This window comes from Cnephaeus nilssonii (assembly GCF_951640355.1).
Source record: "Cnephaeus nilssonii genome assembly, chromosome: 19".
NCBI lineage: Eukaryota > Metazoa > Chordata > Mammalia > Chiroptera > Vespertilionidae > Cnephaeus > Cnephaeus nilssonii.
Window position 1 is genome coordinate 16,370,484 of NC_137090.1, and position 19,521 is coordinate 16,390,004.

The window sequence follows — 19,521 nt, forward strand, 5'->3', positions numbered from 1 at the left end:
GAGGTCCCGGTTGGATACCCGGTCAGGGCACATGCCCAGGTTTTGGGCTGAATCCCCAGTGTGGGGCGTGCAGGAGGCAGCCGGTCAATGATTCTCTCTCATCATTGATGTTTCTATTTCTCTCCCCCTCTCTGAAATCAATAAAAATATATGTCTTAAAAATAAAATAAGATTGAATACATAAACTATCTCACTAATAATTTTTATATTGATTCCAGGTTGAAATGGCAATATTTGGATATATTACATTAAATGTGACTAAAATTAATTTCACCTTTTTTTTGGCCTTTTTAATGTAGCTTTTAGACAATTTTAAATTATGTATATTGCTGGTGTTATATTTCCGTTGGACAGCACTGATGTAGGAGGCCAACTGCTCCCCTCACTCCACTGGGCTATAATAAGAGTCCTGCTCATTAGAATATTCTAGTTAAGTACGGTTATCCCCCTGCTTTCTGAGAGAGGAAGCACAGGCAACATCAGAAAAACCGATTATGCCTCCAGGAGGACATGTAAGAGGAAAGTTTCTCCTCCCCCAACTCGGTACCCCTACATGTTGACCACTGGCCTTTTGCCAGGGATGGGTGGCATGGGGGATTAAAGACAGAACCTGAGTCATATAGGATTTCACCCTTGCCCGTACAAAGAAGCGCTAATAAACTGAACCCTGAGCTGGCAAGCAGGACAGGGAATTTGATAGCATTGACAGGCCCGGTCCTGTTTGGAGAAGAAAACAGTTCAGTCAGATAAATCTGAGTTAGGTTTCAGGCTCTGCCATCTCCGGCAATTGACTTAATCTCCATGAGCCTCAGTTTCCTCAATTATAAAAGGATAAGCAGGGCTGTGCTAAAATGACCTAGGAAAGAAAATAATGGCAAACACGTACATAGCACTTACCATGTTCCTGGCACTGTTCTAAGTGCTTTACACATAACAATTAATTTAATCCTCATAATAACTCTGTGACGTAGGTATTATTATTACTGTTATTGTTACAGAAGGAAAAGGGGGCGTGGAAGAGTTAAGTGACGTGCGTGCGCAAGGCTGCACAGGCAGTGGTCTTAATCACTCTCCGCAGCGTGCATCTATAATAAAAGTGCAATATGCTAATTAAACTGGACAGCCAAATGACCTTCCGGACGACCTTCCAGACGAAGCCAGAGCTGTGAGAGCCGAGCCCCTTGCACGAATTTCATGCACCGGGCCTCTAGCATATAAATAAAATGCCCAGCACAGGGTGGGGCACATAAATAAATGTTAGTTTGCCTCCCCCATTTCCTCCCCTTGCTAAAGAGCTACCCAAACTATAAGAGTTGTACTGTGTCCCCACCATTAGTGTTACCTTCCTGAGACCATCAAGACGCTTAGAATAAGGAAACACTGCGGATGACATGGAACTGAGTGCTTTGAGTGGCAGCTGCTTCCTTGCTAAGGCCCTGCTGTCTGTGTCCCTTTCAGCTACCTTCAGTCCAACCACGAGCCACTTCCTGTGTCAGCCGTGCTCAACCTTGTTCTAGCTGCCAAATCCTCCGAAGCTGGGGCTTTAAAAGACAAAACAGGAATTGGCCAGTGGCTCGTGGAGCCTGGGGAAGAGCTCAGGGAGACAGCTGTTCTGAAAAACCATACAGCCTCGGTGGCTCCCCAGTGATGGGAATGCTCCTTCGGTGCCCCGGTGAGGTCGTGAGAACAACAACTTGTAAGTTTCATTTCCGAAATGATCATGGCTCCACTGTCGTGTCTGGGGTCTGCCCTTCTCCAGAGGCCCTCCGCCCTGGATTCCGAGGTCTGTCGGCCTGTCCTTCGGCCTGGGTAAGCATCTAGGGTGAGGTTGCAAGTAAAATGTTCTCTTTAAAGCAAAATTCCTTAGTTGCTGTTACAATGTTTGTGAAGCAATAGCAGCAAACCATTTGAAAGCCAAATATCAGCCGTGCGCGCAGTAGGAAGAAGTAGAACTAAGAACCAAATCATAAGAGAGAATGATTGGGTGGTCCATTTCTTAGCGTTTCTTATGCTTGAAGCTTCCCTTGGCTGAGGACAGGCCCACAGGTTTGAGATGTCCGAGGGGAACTTTTCAGACTCTCAACACCTATGTGAGGCGTGCGGTGGCGCTGAGGATGTACGCTTCCCGTGGAACCCAAGGTTTGTTTCCAAACTTAACTCCGTTCCAGCGAGCACGCCAATGCCCAAAGTCTTCCTACTTTTCTCCCAGGCAAAAGCTTATCTAAACAGAGAATGGGTGCTTATCTTGAGCATAACTGAAAACATCAACCACAAAACCAGAAGAGTGGCACTCTTGGGTCTAATAGGAGATTTCCAAGTAAAAATATCTTCAGCCAAAACATGTCTTCATCCAAAATAGCATATGCAAACCCACAATGTTCAACAAGAGAGACAGAGAGTACTCCCTTAGGTTTTCCAGAGAAACATCGCCAATGGAATGTATATATAGAGAGAAAGGAATGTGTTTTAAGGAATTGGCTCATGTGACTGGGAACCCTGGCGAGGCTGAAGTCTGAAGGGCACACCAGCAAGCTAGAAACCCAGGGAAGAGCTGATGTTGCCACCTTGAGTTCGAATGAAGCCGGGTGATAGAAGTTCTTCCTCGGGGAACCTCAATCTTTTTTCTTAAGGCCTTCAACTGATTGGGTGAGGCCCACCCACACGATGGAAGGTAATCTGCTTTACCCAAAGTCTACTGATTAAAGGCCAATCACATCTAAAAAATACCTTCTCAACAACATCTAGACCCAAAGGGGACCATGGCCTAGCCACGTTGACATGTAAAACTACTCATCACAAGCATGATTCAAGTTCAGCCCAGATATTTGTATGAATCTCTTCCAAAGGTTCTCTCTCTGAATATCCATTTTCTATACCTATACTATTTCCAACGAATGCTAAGGCTTTAAAAAAAAAATAGGGATTGGGCCCAGCCGGCATGGCTCAGTGTTTGAGCATCGATTTATGAACCAGGAGGTCACGGTTCAATTCCTGGTCAGGGCATTAAAAAATAAAATAGTGATTGGTCTGTCACCCACAGAGACCTTTTGAGTGTGTTGACTAGGGTCAAATTGATAAAGTCAACAAATCTTATTCATGTACCTCTGTTAGCATAGCATTTAACTGACCATGTATCTACCTATTCCAGGAACTAACTAACTAACTAACTAACTCTCTCTCTCTCTCTCTCTCTCTCTCTCGCTCTCGCTCTCGCTCTCGCTCTCGCTCTCTCACTCTGGCTCTCGCTCTCACTCTCTCCATATATATGACATTTGTCATCCTCTTTCAGGGTGCTCACACATCTCGAAGCCCATCCGCCCATAGACACCAGGTTCAGAAGCCTTTAAAAGTGTTTCCTGAGCCTCCACACAGCAGGCACTAGGTGTCGAGGATGCAGAGATGAAGAACCACGGCCCACCCCCCAAAGCTCACAGTCTCAGGGGACCAGCAAGAATGTGGTGCAAAAGGGTCAGGGCAATTCACAGCACAGGTGGGAGACTGGCCACCAAGGTGGCACCTTTGATCTGCCATCAGGAGGGACCTATGCTCATAGCTGTTTCTCCACGTTTGCATGGACCAGACTAGAGTAAGTAATCAGGAAGCTGTCACGCTGCCAAATGTTCATGTGAAACTTGGATCAAAAGGCGCCGGGAAAATACAGGGACCGTCAAGACTGCATCGTCACTAACTGCTTGTCCACTCACGTCCCACGGGGCAGATCCCGAATCGTGTCCTTACCCAGTCACACCACAGTGTGATTTAAAATATATATATTATTGATTTCAGAGAGGAAGGGAGAGAGAGATAGAAACATCAATGATGAGAGAGAATCATTGATTGGCTGCCTCCTGCATGCCCCCTATTGGGGATCAAGCCCGCAACCCGGGCATGGGCCCCCGACTGGAATCAAACCTGGGACACTTCAGTCCACAGGCTGACGCTCTATCCACTGAGCCAAACCAGCTGGGCCACAGTGTGATTTTGAGTGTTGTCCCCAATTGACACATTTTCCCAAGCTTCTTCTCATGCCTTCCCAGAAGTTCTGTGCGTCACCCATTATGCATTCAGTAGAGTCCTTCTCTACTTCGGTCACCTAGGGTCTGTGTCCTTGCTTACCTACACAGCTCTGACTGACAGAAGCCCCGCGTCCTGACCTGGAAAATAACAGTATAAAAGTCTCCAGGCTCCTAATTGGATAATTAGGAAATGGCTTATTCATTCATGTGCGGTCTTCACGTCATCCAAGAAGGGAAGACCCTGAGAATGAGCATGGTCACCCAGTCAATAGTCACAACTGCATGGAGAGCCCAGGCTGGCCACGCTTTGGCCAACTCGGACCCATGCTCACCTGAAGGTGGCAGCCCAGAGCAGGTGAGTCCATTTTATAGCTCACTGACCGCTCATCACTCCACAGCTCAGTGGCCATCTATTTTGTGTAGAGGACCAACACAAAAATTTCTCTGGGGGGCGGGGGCAGGAGCAGGGGCAGGCTAGAAGGGGTCAGTGGGCAAAAAAACAGGGACAGATGTAATATTTTCAACAATAAACATTAAAATAATTTCTCTGGCCCTAGCTACTTTTGCTCAGTAGATAGAGCATCAGCCTATGGACCAAAGGGTCCTGGGTTCAATTCTGGTCAAGGGCACGTAACTTGGTTGCAGGCTCCTCCCCAGCCTGGTTCCTGATAGGGACACATGCAGGAGGCAACCAATCGATGTTCCTCTCATATCAATATTTCTCTTTGTTTTTCCCTCTTTCTTCCATTCTCTCTAAAAACCAATGGAAAAATATCCTCGGATGAGGATTAAAAAAGAAATTCTCTGTAACTTGAAGAAAAGCATTGAAAAAAGGTTCCAACACCTGCACTGAGAAACCCTAATACCTTTTCCACTTCGAAATAAACATTCTATACGTGATGGTCTTCATGTTGGTTATTGGTGAGCCTTAATAAGCAGTGTTGGCTGGCCCTTCTGGACTGAATCCTGGCTTGCTGCCCAGCCCTGCCTGCTCCTAGAGTTGGATCCCAGGATGGAATTCGGTGCCCCATTTCTGAATGTCTTCTCATCCGTGGCTGCTGAACTGGTCTTATCTACTTAGTTCCCTCTTCTTCCTCCCTCTCCTGCCTCCAAGATGCCCCTGCCCTCTGAACTAAGTTTGGCATTCTGGATTTTCAGCTAACCTTCTGGCCATGATCCCAGGTTCCCACAGACCCTTCTTATCCTCGAATCTCCTTGATACAGTTCAGTTTCCCTGCTCCTCCCGATTTTCATACTGTCCACCAGTTCTTCAGCCCTAGTCAGGGATATAAGGTGTTCGCACTTTAGGCAAAGCATACATTCCTGAGACTGATCCTGAGACGGGCTAGTGGGTACCAGCTGGAGTGGTGCCACCAAGTGGAAAATAGTAGAAACAGCTAAAGAGTCTGTCCGGCTTCGAAATTATGTGGTTGGAACTTGATGATGTCACCTTATGTCAGATTTGCATCATTCTAACGCACACACTTTCGTCTTTAGTGCACTTTGAGTTGTCCGGGACAATCGTCCCTTCATTCAGTAACAGTTCCACGTGTACCTACTCCACCAGGAACTGTTATAGTTCCGACAAGAGCGAGCCACACACAGTCTCTGTCTCTAGGGGGGGAGAGAGACTTCTCTGTCTCTCTGTCTCGTAACAATAAGGCTAACACACATGTAGAGTGCTTGCTGTGCGTCGGGGACTGTTCTCATGTGTTCCATGTCACCTCACTTTACATGTGTTCCCTCACCAGAGCCTTCTGAGGTAGGTACTATTGTCATTCCCGTTTTACAGATGAGGAGCCTGAGGCATAGAGAAGTTCAATAACTCTCCCAAAGGTAGATCTGGGGTGTACACCAGGACCCTGAGCCAAGCGAATGAACTTGGGCTTTCATCTGAGAACAAGCAGAACTCTCCAAGGAGGCAGCGACCCGATCGGGGTGTGCTTTAGGAAGATTACAGGATGCCAGTGTGTTCTCCGATGTCAACGACAAGATTGAAACCAAGGACGTTTGGGGTTAACGCTCGGAGCTGACACCAACAGACATCAGAGCCAGGCCCGGAAGCAAGCAGGGGATGGAACTGGGGTCCTGGCCAGGTTTCCAAGAACTGAGTGGGGAGCTGCCAGGATCCCAGCCGAGGCTTCCGGAGAGAGGGGCCCAGGGAGGGCACCCGGCTGGCTCAGGCCGCACCTTCAGGGCAGACGTGGCACCAGCCTGCTGGAGCCTCCCTGCCCAATGCCAGACACCGACTTATCTTTTCAGACTGGCCCCTTATCTTTCCAGGCTTATCTTCTTGCCTTCACCCTAGATCCTCACCCAGCTCCAACCGATTCTGTTACTTACACCCCGACACCAAAGGACCGAAGGAGCATCACAACCCATAGGCCTAAAATAAAACTGTATTCGCTCGTGAATAAGAATAATCATTAAGCCCTGACTGGTTTGGCTCAGTGGATAGAGCGTCGGCCTGCGGACTGAAGGGTCCCAGGTTCGATTCCGGTCAAGGCATGTACCTTGGTTGCGGGCACATCCCCAATGGGGTGTGTGCAGAAGGCAGCTGATCGATGTCTCTCATCGATGTTTCTAACTCTCTATCCCTCTCCCTTCCTCTCTGTAAAAAAAAAAAAAAAAAAAAATCAGTAAAAAAATATTTTTTGCCGAAACTGGTTTAGCTCAGTGGATAGAGCGGCGGCCTGCGGACTGAGGGGTCCCGGGTTTGATTCCGGTCAAGGGCATGTACCTTGGTTGCGGGCACGTCCCCAGTAGGGAGTGTGCAGGAGGCAGCTGATCGATGTCTCTCTCATGGATGTTTCTAACTCTCTGTCCCTCTCCCTTCCTCTCTGTAAAAAATCAATAAAATATATATTTAAAAAAAAAAAGAATAATCCTTAAGATCAGAAGAAACATAAGTAAGAACAGAAATCAGGCTTGGGTGGCTGGGGGAGAGGGGAGGATATTGAAACACAAACGTTCAGCTGTCAAGTTCTCCTACTGTTGCCATAGTGAAGCTCCAGTTTGACGCGAAGCTTCCAGTCCCAGCGAGAAGGGCGGCCTGGACATTGACCTGTCGTTGTTGATGAAAAGGAGGAGGGCACGCATTGGACAAGAGAACGTTGGTGGCCCTTGGCTAGTGAAGCTCACCTGGCTTTTCAAACTGGGCTGCTCTCCAATCCCTTAACGCCCCCTCCACCTCCCCAACACCACACCTTTGTCTAGGGCCGTGGTCGGCAAACGCATGAGTCAACAGAGCCAAACATCAACAGCACAACGATTGAAATTTCTTTTGAGAGCCAAATTTTTTAAACTTAAACTTCTTCTAACGCCACTTCTCCAAAATAGACTCGCCCAGGCCGTGGTATTTTGTGGAAGAGCCACACTCAAGGGGCCCAAGAGCCGCATGTGGCTCGCGAGCCGTAGTTTGCCGACCACTGGTCTAGGACATCGGTCCTCCTCGCTTACAAGCAGATAGCTATCCGTCAAAATCCCGCCCAAATGTCAACATCCGGCACCCATGATGATGTCTGTCTCCTCCCTGATCGGATGTTCTTCCCCCATCCGTTTCCCTGCCTCGTTTTCACTTCTTTCATAGCACCCAGCGCATTCACACGTGTCACAATTCAGTGTGCCCATGTGTCATGTTACTGCGGTGGGATAGGCTCGTGGAAGCAGTGACAGCTCTGGCGTCAGTCTCCCTGGCTTCCGCCTTTGCCATGCACTGGCTGCGTGGCCTTTGGTGAGTCACTTAATCTCTCTAAGCTTCAGTGTTCCCATCTGAAAAATGGGAATTGTAAGAGCATCATCCTTGCCTGGCTGGTGTAGCTCAGTGGTTGGGCATCGACCTATGAACCAGGAGGTCACGGTTTGATTCCCGATCAGGGCACATGCCCGGGTTTCGGGCTCCATCCCCAGTAGGGGGTGTGCAGGAGGCAGCTGATTGATGATTCTCTCTCATCACTGAAATCTCTCTCTCAGTGGAAATTTCTCTCTCTCCCTCCCTCTCCCTCCCTCTCTGAAATCAATGAAAATATAATTTTAAAAAAACAACAATAAAATAAAACAAAGTGAAGCAGAAAAGTTGGGGATATAAAAGCGCCCAATCGCAACAACCTCGTACCAATCAGTAGAAGACTAGATCCATGTAACAAAAATACATTAAAAAAAAAAAAAAAAAAAAAGAGCATCATCCTTGGTCTCAGCACGGTTCCTGGCACGTGGTGAAATGATCATCTCACCATCGTTTCACATCATCAGTATCTCCATAATCCTCAGGTCCTCTCCCAGCGCTGAGCTGCCCCAGGCAGGAGCCACCAGTCACAGGTGGCCCTTTAAATGGAAATCCATGCTAATTGCATAAAACGTAAGTCAGTTTCCCGGGGTACTGGCTTCAGGTCGAGCGCCACATGTGGCTCGTGCCTACCACACCAGACAGCTCAGGTAGACGGTGTTTCCATCACCATGAAAGCTCTACTGGCCTTGGCGAGTCTAGAGCAAGGTCAGCAAATTCCTCCTGTGAAGTAATTCTTTTAGGTTTTGCAGCCATCCGGTCTCTATCACAACTACCCACTCCGCCACGGGAGCATGAATGCTGCATACATGAGTAAGTATGACTGTGTTCCAACACGACTGTGTATGGACACAAAATGGAACCACCTCTGATTTTCCTGTGTTACAGAATATTATTCCTCGGAGTTTTTCAACCACTTAAAAAAATGTAAAGGTCATTCTTACCTTGCGAGCTGCACAAAAATAGTTGGTGGACCATCCTTTGCTGACCCCTGTATTCTGAGCTCCTTCTAGACAGATCTCCCATCTTATGCAGAGCTCTGCATCCTGGAATTCCCAGGATTCAAAGTGCCTGCTCTGTAACAGGTTCCTGCTGCATGTTGGAAGAGAGTCAGACATACTGTATAGGCTGTGTATCGTAAGACCTCACAAGCTGTAGGCAGCAGAATAATGCCCCCCAAAACATCCTCATTCTACTCCCCAGAACCCTGGCCGGGTAGCTTAGGGCTGGCTATTCCCTTTACGTGAAACACTGACCATCTTCTTTCAAATTTCCACCTTCCACCCACCTCCAAGAGTACCCACCATGCTCCCACGTGCCCCATATTTATCACCATGACATACGATGCTTATTTTACTAGTTTGCGCTCTCTCTCTCTCCCTGGTTGGCAGGCACGCACATGCACACACGTAAGCTTCATGAGAGCAAGATTTGTGTTTCGTTCACTGCTGTGCCTCCAATACCTAGAACAGTGGCTGGCACATAAAAGGTGTAAAAAGAATCTTTGGATGAGTCAATGATGAATAAGTAAATACTAGAAAGGGTCTGAGCCAGAAGAATGTCATAAAATGTTGACTTAAACTACAACTATATGCCTCTCAATATTTAGCATGGTGTCTGGCTAACTACATTTGATTAACTAATTTGGTAGCCTTCGTTTGAAAACTCCAGAATGGGAAAATGTACCTGAAGGCAAACTTTATTTCCCAGCAGTCCAACTATAGGTAGTTTTAGTTGCTTATATTTTTTTCTGATTCTTGTTAATAAAACGGTATTTTGAGCCTGGCGCCGATGTGTGTATGGGACTGTCTTACGGAAGCCACACCGCATCAGCCCTGGGAGGTAACCAGCATGAGTGGAGCCCCTGACACTAGGTAACTGAGGTGTGCTGATGAGTGAGTTTTGCAAGGTAACAGCTGGTCAGCAATGGAACCAGGTTTCAAAATCAAGGTTGGTTCTGGAGCAAGAACACCTCTGCACCGTGTTGCTACCTTCTAGAATAAGCACTACTTACTAGTCTTTCTAGAATATTCAGAGGAAAAGAGAACGCTTGTTTAAAAGAAGAAGAAGAAGAAAAGGAGAAGGAGGAGGAGGAGAAATGAGAATCTCCTCATCATCCAGAGCGGGAGCCCCCTGACACGATAACAGACTTCAGCCCAGTGATTTCCATAAAACAGCCCCCTGGAAAGCCATTAGGCTTCCAAGACTCCATAATTGCGCAGGCATTTACAAAATCCCGCGGGGCCTCTCTGCCCGGCCCGGACATCAATCTGACTAATGGGAAATTGATTGCAAAATTGGCTGGCTCCTGAGAGAATCCTTTCTTTCCTTTTGATCAATCAACTGTTCACTGAAACCCTAAACATAATAGGGACCATGGGACTTGATCACGGAGCTGAAAGTATGTTTCCTTAGAATCAATGGAATGAAATATATATATATATATATATATATATATATATATATATATATATTTTTTTTTACATGAAGAAAGTGTAGCTCTTCTGCCTTGGCAAGAATAATTAGAATGTCTCCTCCTTTATCCCCCACAACCTCTTGTCTCCAAAACCTGGCTGCAAAACAAAGTCTCTACCTTGGTGGTTCAGGCATCACCGCTTTGCAAACACGGGGAGAGAGTAAGAGAGTTTCAAACAGTGGTTCCCAATGTGGGGCACCCGCCCCACAGAGGGGCAATTTGAGTTTTAAGGGGGGCAATTCAAGAATGAGTTACTAGCAGTGAATTTTTTGCATTTCTTCTGGTTCTAGAGGCCTCGTGTACAGTATAGAAATATATATTGTAACATATTTATGCAATTCAGTTCTCTATGTTTTGAAACTTTATTTGCTACTTTTCATATCACTTCATATTATTATTTTTTAAACAATTTCTTGGTGATTTCTTCCTCAGTACTTCAACTGTCCTTTCGTTCTTTTATTTTTCTCTTTTCATGGATGCCATGCTCTTTGGAAGCTTGTTTAGACCAAGTTAATGGTCTTTTAGGCTTCCTCCACGTGAACAGGAGTCCACTTTTTGAATAATAAGAATTATATGTCACGGGGTCGGGGTGGGGGGGCGGGGAGACAGGATTTTAGAGATGCTTAGGTGGGGCATGGGTAAAAACAGGTTGGGAACCACTGGTTTAGAAAGTCCTCTTTCCAGAGTAGGGTCGAAATAAAAAGGGATCACTAAAAGAGAAATCTTTTTAGAAGACTTAACTCACTAGTAATAACAGATGCCTTCTCCTTTTCACCTTGCCCTCTCTCTTTTGCAAAGCAAACCTACTCTTGTATTATTACAACACAACCCAAGGACTCGGAGTAACTCCGAGGTCTAAGATAATTCCTTGCACAGCAACAGCTGGTCTAGAGGTCATGTGACTCGTCATGGAAGTGCAGTCAGTTACGGCCCCCCACTCTCCACCTCCGTTGAGCTTGCCTGAATCCTAGACAAACAGTCCTGTGTGCACAAACTTGTGCTGTTCTTTTCAGGATTTTGCCCAGATAATTTGGTGGGTGAAATCACCTAATTTCAGGTCGCTCTTTGAGTCCTGGGTAAAACATACATCTGTGAAGCCTTGATATATTTCTAGGTATTCCTTTAGACTGCTAATTTGTTGTTGCTTTGCTCTCAAGCACCAACACTCATTTGGTAGAAAATGAATGTATTTGAAAGTGAATGGAGCAAATATAACTTCGACTTGAACCATGGAATTTAACACTGCCCAGTGAATCGCCACATTGATTTTCATGACGAATATAGGGACGTTGGGTTAGTTTGCATGGCCTCCAGGACCTGAGACAGAACAGATCCAGGGATGTCCTTTTATCTTTAAAATTTTTTTTTATTTTATTGATTTCAAAGAGGAAGGGAGAGGGAGAGAGAGAGATAGAAACATCAATGATGAGAGAGGATCATTGATGGGCTGCCTCCTGCACGCCCCACACTTGGGAATCCGAGCCTGCAACCTGGGATGTGCCCCGACTGGGAATCGAACCGTGACCTCCTGGTTCATAGGTTGACACTCAACCACGGAGCCACACTGGCCGGGCAGGACGCCCCTTTTCCCGCCTCTAACCACACCCCAACCTCTTTTCCAGGTGCCTCCTTCAGAACCATCTCAGCCGTCCTCGGCCTCCGAGACCAGCTCACACCATTTTTTGAGCTTAACTCCTTATTGCCGAGCAACATGAGCTCCCAAATTCATCCGAATTATCCCATTGCAGTGGAGGCCCCATCAATGGCCTGGTCGCCCGGCATCTGCAGGCCCCCTACACCTACCTCTCTCAGGGCTTCTCTTTCCACCTCGAGGTGGAGGGCTTGGGCCTCTTCTTCCCAGAGTGGGCGGCGGAGAAGCTGGAGGGCGCTGAGCGTCTCTGGAAGATGCACAGCCAGCGTGTGGCCGCATTCTCTTCCAGGACGTGCAGAAGCCTCCCCAAGGCGAGTGGGTAAAACCCGGGAAAGCCGCCGCGGTCCTGGAGAAGAACCTGAGCCCCAGGCCCTTTGCCTCTGCGGGCTCTGCCCACGCAGACCCGCAGCTCCGTGACTTCCTGGAGAGCCACGTCCTGGGTGAGCAGGTGAAACGCATCAAGAAGGTGGGCGACACCTGACAACTCACCTCCCTCATCTCCGCAGGCGGCCCGTCCCCAGGCTGCGCAGGTATCTCTTCGAAAGGCTCCCCCTCAAGCACGGCTAGGCGCCTCTGGAGCACAGAGGCCTTTGAGGGGCCCCTCGGCCTCCCCCTGGTGTCTGGCTTCTGTCTGAGCCTCTCTCTGCAACCACGAGGCAGCCCTTTAACCCCCCCGGGAGCCCTCTCCCAGGCCTTGGACCAATGGAAACCATAAAGCTTCCTGCAGCAAAAAAAGAGAGGAAGCTTTTGCTCTCTTAATATTGGAAATAAAGAGTATTTACGACAAAGGCGTGTTCGGAATAAAGAGAGATACTGTATAGAGATAAAAGAGCAATATCCTGGGAAGATGTAAAAACCCCACCTGTGACACCCAACCACGTGGCCTGAGGATCCGTGAAGCCGAGCGACAAAGACCCGGATCAATAAGCTCCCCAGAAGGAGGCCAGTCCACACGGGGAAACCAGAACCACCCCTGGAGGACCCAGAGGAAGACTTGGACCGATGGGAAGGCATGCCATTGTTCAGGGCCGTCACCCAGGTACTGGTGGCCCCTCAATAAGTCTATGCATTTAACGCGTACAAGATACAAAGTTTTATACTTCGCCGGATTTTGTTCTTGCCCCGTTTCTGAAATACCTATGCTGTTTGCTAGACCCATGGTCAGCAAACTGCGGCTCGCGAGCCACATGCCGCTCTTTGGCCCCTTGAGTGTGGCTCTTTCACAAAATACCACGGCCTGGGCGAGTCTATTTTGAAGAAGTGGCGTGAGAAGAAGTTTAAGTTTAAAAAATTTGTCTCTCAAAAGAAATTTCAAGCGTTGTATTGTTGATGTTTGTCTCTGTTGACTAATGAGTTTGCCGACCACTGTAGACGTTTTGAGTAGATACCTCCCATTAGGTTTAAGGGAGTTTCTTTCTATCCCCAGCTGGCTGAGGAATTCTATCGTGAATGAATTTGAAACTTGTCGATCCACGCATATGTTAAATTGCACCGAGTGGATTACATTTCAAATGCTAAACCATCAAATACACCCAATGTAGACGTCATGAGTTTTTAAAGACATTTTTACATGTCTCAGTTACTTATTTAAGCACAGCGGAAAGCTCGGGTGTGTTGGTTTCGCAGGTTGGTGTTCTGTGGTTTCCATTTGATGAGCTGACTGAGAAACCCTGATGGGGAGCGGCGAGCGGCAGCCACCTGACTTCCTGCTCGGCTGACCATTCATCACAGGACCGGAGGCGGCCCTGCCCGCTGCCGGCCTTCTCACTATGTGTGACAGCAGGCAGCCGGAGACCAGGCCGCCCCTGGGGCGCTGCCGTCCAAGTCACCCAGCCCGCCTGCTCTCCGGCACACACACGGGGTGGCCAGCGCAGGAAATAGCCTTCCGCCGGCATCCTCCTCATGCCTCAGGAAGCACACCTCATCTTTTGAAAAGCAGCCACAGAAATGACAGCTGACTCCCTACCTTTCCGAAAACCTAGCCCCTGAGGACAGCAGAGTGGATCTGACTGCATGCTCCAAGTTGGGAAATCTCCCAGGCTTAACAGTGTTCAGCCGAAGCGAAGATGCCAAACTCCACAGAGCTATATACAACATAAAACACATATGAAAATATTAATGGTTTTAGAAAGATGAGCAAGAGTCAGAACATTACCAATGGACAGCAGAGTGCTGAGACTGTAAGGCAACACGCATTTCTTTCTCCAAGTGTTCCTTTTCTTGTTGACGGGCTATTTAACTGAACAGGTAATACATGCCCATGTTTATAACACCAGGGACAGATTATACAAACGAAGCGTAAGCTGGGACCTCTGCTATAGGTTCAACAATTAAAAAAAAAAGAGGAGTAAGCCCCCTACCACTCCACTCCCCCTAATCTCCAAGCCTTTGGAAATGACAAGAAACCTGGAAATTACTGTTTCCTGTTTATGTCCATTTTTCCGGAATCAACAATGCACATTTAAGAGACAGGGCACTTGTTCCTGGCTGGTGTGGCTCAGTGGTTGGGGTCATCTAGTGCGCCTGGGGATTGCCGGTTCGATTCCGGTCAGGGCACATGACTGGGTTGTGGGCTTGATCCCCAGCAGGGGGCGTGCAGGAGGCAGTTGATCTATGTTGTGCTCTTGCATCAATGTTTCTCTCTCTCTCTCTCTCTCTCTTTCTAAAAATCAATAAAAAATATTTTTAAAAAGAAAAAGAGAGAGAGAGCACTTGGCTGGCGGACTGACAGATAGCGGCCACTAGATCAATAGTTCTGTCTCTTCCTGCTCATCCGTTCTGTGTGAGTCTGAACTTAAGTTTAAATGTACGTTTGTACAGTGGTGTCCTCAACCTAATCCTCCTCAAAACCAAAAGCGATTTACGGGCTGGCATTTGCCGAGAGGAGCCGACACCTTCCATCACAAAAATAAAGTTACAAAGAGTAGAACGTTGAATGACCTCATCAAGGAATCTGCAAGAAGTGAACCAGGAAACCCCAATGATCAATCTAGATATCACATTAGCAAATTATCTAAATATATATAAAAAACCAGCGACCGGAAAGCCATAACGACCGGTGGCTATGACGCCCACTGTGGCCGGGGAACCGGCCTGATCTGAGGGTGGGGCCGGCCGGACAACCTCCTGAAGCCCCTCCCCCTGCCCAGCCCCACTCCAGATCGGCCCCCCCACCCCAATCAGGAGCAGGGCCGGCTGGCCAACCACTCGGAGCCTCTCCCCCCAGCCAGCCCGGCCCTGACCACTGTCTCCTCCTCCCGACAGGCCTGCCCTGATCTGCTGATTGGGGCTGGGCAGGCCAGACCCCTCTGCTGCACGAATTCGTGCACTGGGCCTCTAGTTGTGTTATATAAGTTATGACCTCAAATGGTTTTTGTTGTTTTTGTTTGTTTCTGCAGTTTGTACATTTATGTTGATACTCATGTATCTCTCTTATCGCCATTGGGTTTTATAGTAATAAAATACTTTTAGTCCTAGCTGGTTTGGCTCAGTGGATAGAGTGTCAGCCTGTGGACTGAAGGATCCCAGGTTTGATTCTGATCAGGGCACATGTCCGGGTTGTGGGCTTGATCCCATTGTGGGGTGTGCAGGAGGCAACCAATCAATGATTCTCTCTCATCATTGATGTTTCTATCTCTCTCTCCCCCTCCCTTCCTCTCTGAAATCAATAAAAATATATATATTAAAAATATTATTACAGAAAATAGCCTTGCATTTTAGCACCTTTAGCAGCACGTTTTCCTGCTTTTTAAGCAAACTGCCCTGCACTTCCATTTTGCACCGGACCCTGCTTTTCCATGTTTACCTGCCAATGATGTCGCCGGCCCTGGCTGGAAGCTTTGTTGGGCTATAAAGACCCACAGGCTCCACCCCACGTGCCTGGGCAGAGACGGCAGGAACGTACTTGGGAGTCTGGCTGTGTCCCCTAGAAGGTGAGCAGGAAAGGTGTGGACACAGCCGAGCGCCTGCTCCTCACCGCGGGCAGCAGTGGGGGAGGTGAGGATCCTGCGCTCCGGAGTGGAGTGACGGAGGCTGCGGGAGTCAAGGCTGGACCCATCTCGAAGGGGCCGCCGGCCGGCTCCAGGACAGCAGAAGCGATGGCTGTGGACGGGCACTGGGGGAAGCAGCTGAGAAGGAGCCACAAGAGGTCGCTCACATCAGGAATAGGCAGTGCCGAGGGGCCGTGAGAGACCACCGGTGGGACCCGTGGGAGGGAGCCTTTTGCAGACATTTGGAGAGCGGCCCTAATGGGAGAGGGTGAGGCAAGAGAGGACTACAAGGGTGTCACCGATGAAGACCTCTCCCCTCTCCTGCTCATCCCACCTCCCAGCCCCGTCTCAGAAGATGGAGATGGAGGGGGAGGCGGGCAAAGAGGGAAAGAAAGCTCGAAGGTGCTGAATTGGCTTTGAGAAGGATGTCTCCTACGCTCCAGAAGGACTTGAAAATGTGTGGGATCGGCCCGTACCTTAATTTCTGTAACTCTGATGATAGAAAAGTAAGCAGCCTCCTGTTGGCCCCTCCACTAAGTTCATGCAAGAAAGCAATTTAAAAAAAAAAGATAAAAAGGAAACCAAATCATACACACATTTTCTAATAGAAATGGACCTTCTGCTATTTCTTTTCATATAACAACGTATCTCAGCGATGGTCCTGTGTCAGTACCAATGAGGCTGCCTCACTCCTTCAGTGACTGCGGGGTATTCCATGGAGGCACCACAAGGAATGTAACCTGTCTTGCGCCGATGGCATTTTGATCTCCAGTCTTTTGCTGTGGGTGTATTAGTTTTCAAATCAGAAAAAAAAAAAAAAGCACTGACTTTCTTTTAAGTACACATCACTGAGAGGAAATAAAAAGGAACTACATTTTTTTGATTCCTTGATTTGTTTGTAAAAAGCAACAAGGCTAATTTGTATAGTGCCGTGGTCGGCAAACTGCGGCTTGCAAGCCACATGCGGCTCTTTGGCCCCTTGAGTGTGGCTCTTCCACAAAATACCACGGCCTGGGCGAGTCTATTTGAAGAAGTGGCGTTAGAAGAAGTTTAAGTTTAAAAAATTTGGCTCTCAAAAGAAATTTCAATCGTTGTACTGTTGATATTTGGCTCTGTTGACTAATGAGTTTGCCGACCACTGGATAGTGGACTCTTCATTGTTTCTCGTGTCTCCCCCCCGACCCCTCCCCCCCCCCCCCCCGTATTGTAGTAATCTAGCATTTGATGGTAAAACATACATATCTTTGTAATAACTGAGACTTGAGTATGGTAGTTACCACTCCATCACTGATTAGCCTGGTGACCTTGGATAGGTTAAGTTTTTAGAGCTTCCATTCCTTTGTCCACAAAATGAGGTTAATAATTCTTACCCGGGCCCTAGCTGGTTTTGCTCAGTGGATAGAGTGTCAGCCTGCAGACTGAAGGGTCCCAGGTTCAATTTCAACCAAGGGCACATGCTTAGGTTGCGGGCTTTATCCCCAATGGGGGATGTGCAGGAGGCAGCCAATCAATGATTCTCTCTCATCATTGATGTTTCTATCTCTCTTTCCCTCTCCCTTCCTCTCTGAAATCAATAAAGATATATTTTAAAAAAATTCTTACCCAGTAGTGTTATAAAGAGTAGAGATAATCTTTGGAAAATATGGAGCATATAGGACGTGCTCAGTAAATGCTTTTACTATTGATGTTTTTGTGTGTGAAATGTGTCTGAGTGCAACAAATGATTAACCATTGGGTTGCTTCTCCACCATTCAACACTCGCTATGCATCTTGATATGCACAATGATACAGTCATGAGGAAGGCAAACATATTTTACTATTGAGCTAAGCAAAGGATGTTAAAGGGGAAGGTACGGTGTTTAAAGGCAATGGCGTTCAAAGGCAAGAAAGGTATTCTTCTCTATTAATATCAACCATTTGTTCTCAAACTGTGCTTCAAGGATGCCTGGGGCCACCCAAGAATCTCTTGGGACATCTGTGAAGACAAAACTAGTTTCAAAATAATACTAAGACGTGATGGGCCTTTTTCACTCCCATTCTTCGGCAAAGGCACAGGGGGTTTTTCTAAGCCTGTGTGATGTGTGACGTCAGACCGAATGCAGAAGCAGCCATGGGAATCCATCTGTCTTCTACTAAGCCAGACACCGAAGAGGTTTGAAAAAGATGTTAAACAGTGCCTTGCCTCAAGAGCCACTAATACTGTTTAGTTCCTGGACATTCAGTGATAATACTAACTCAATTTGGACAACATTATTTTTCAAGAGAGGCAACAACAACAAAAAAACACATATGATGAGTGAATGGAAAGATAAGTTGGGAAAAAAAGATAATTTGAGTGTGGTTTTTTAAAATGATTGTTTCTGTGAGTCAGTCAGTTGGCATATATTTCACGAGTCCCTATTATGTGGTCAAGCATCATTCTAGATGCTGGGAGAAGACACAAGAGACCCTGCCCTCATGGGGTTTACCTTCTAGATGGAGGAAACAGATAGTAAACACTTAAATAAACAAACAATATAGTTTCACATTGTGATACCTGCTCTGAACGAAACGCGTAGGCTAATTTGATAAGAATCTCTGGGGTAGCCCAGCCAGTGTGGCTCAGTTGTTGAGCATCGTCCTATGTACCAAGAGGTCACTGGTTTGAGTCCTGGTCAGGCGCATGCCTGGATTGTGGGCTTGGTCCCCAGTAGGGGTTGTGCAGGAGGCAGCCCACTGATGTTTCTCTCTCTCTCTCTTCCTCTCTCTCTAAAAAAAAAAAAAAAAAAAATCAATAAAAACATTTTAAAAAAAAGAATCCCTGGGGGTAGAAGGAATTTGGCTATATGATCATCAGAAATTATATACCTAGGTCAAGAGGATAGAAGAATCTATACTATGTTCATGGATTAGAATGAAAGAAGAATGGAAAATAACAGCCTGCCATTCAAATAGTCAGTGCATAAAATGGTACAAAGTGCATAAAACGGTACAAAATAAGTTATTTCTGTCCTTGGTTTGGAATAAATCTCTTTAAAAAAAAAAAAAACTCTCCACCCCCCCCCCCAAAGAAAATACAAACAAAAAAGCAACCCCACCAAATTCCCTGGGGTTGCCAAAGCAAGATTCTTTCAAGAGCTCAGGAAAAAGATCCTATCAGAATGCCAGGGGAAGTGTTGATGTGCTCTGGGAGGAAAGTCAGAGCCAGGCAGAACATTCCAGCGAGCGAGGTCAGACGGGGGTCATCTGTAGATAGTTAGTGGCTTAGATGCCCGCGTGTGGGAACAGATCCCTGGGAGAAAGCAGAGAGAGAACGGAGGGCCTCGGAAACAGCCACGCCAGATATTTTAAGACCTGTCTCGCCCACTTGTTATCTCTCCCAAAGGCTCTTCGGAAAGGACCTCTGGAGCCAGACTCCCATTTAAAATTAGAACCCCACCGAAGGGTGTTTCCCACCTCAGAGAAGTAATAAAAAACCTAAGTCACACGCCCTTCAGCTCGGCAGCCGTGAAAACTCTCCGTCCTGTTTTTGGAAAACGCCAGCTTTTTGTCCCTGACATGTATTTGCAATTGATAAAGAAAGTAGCAAATCACGTAGATAACAGGCACCAAAATAAACCGGCGCA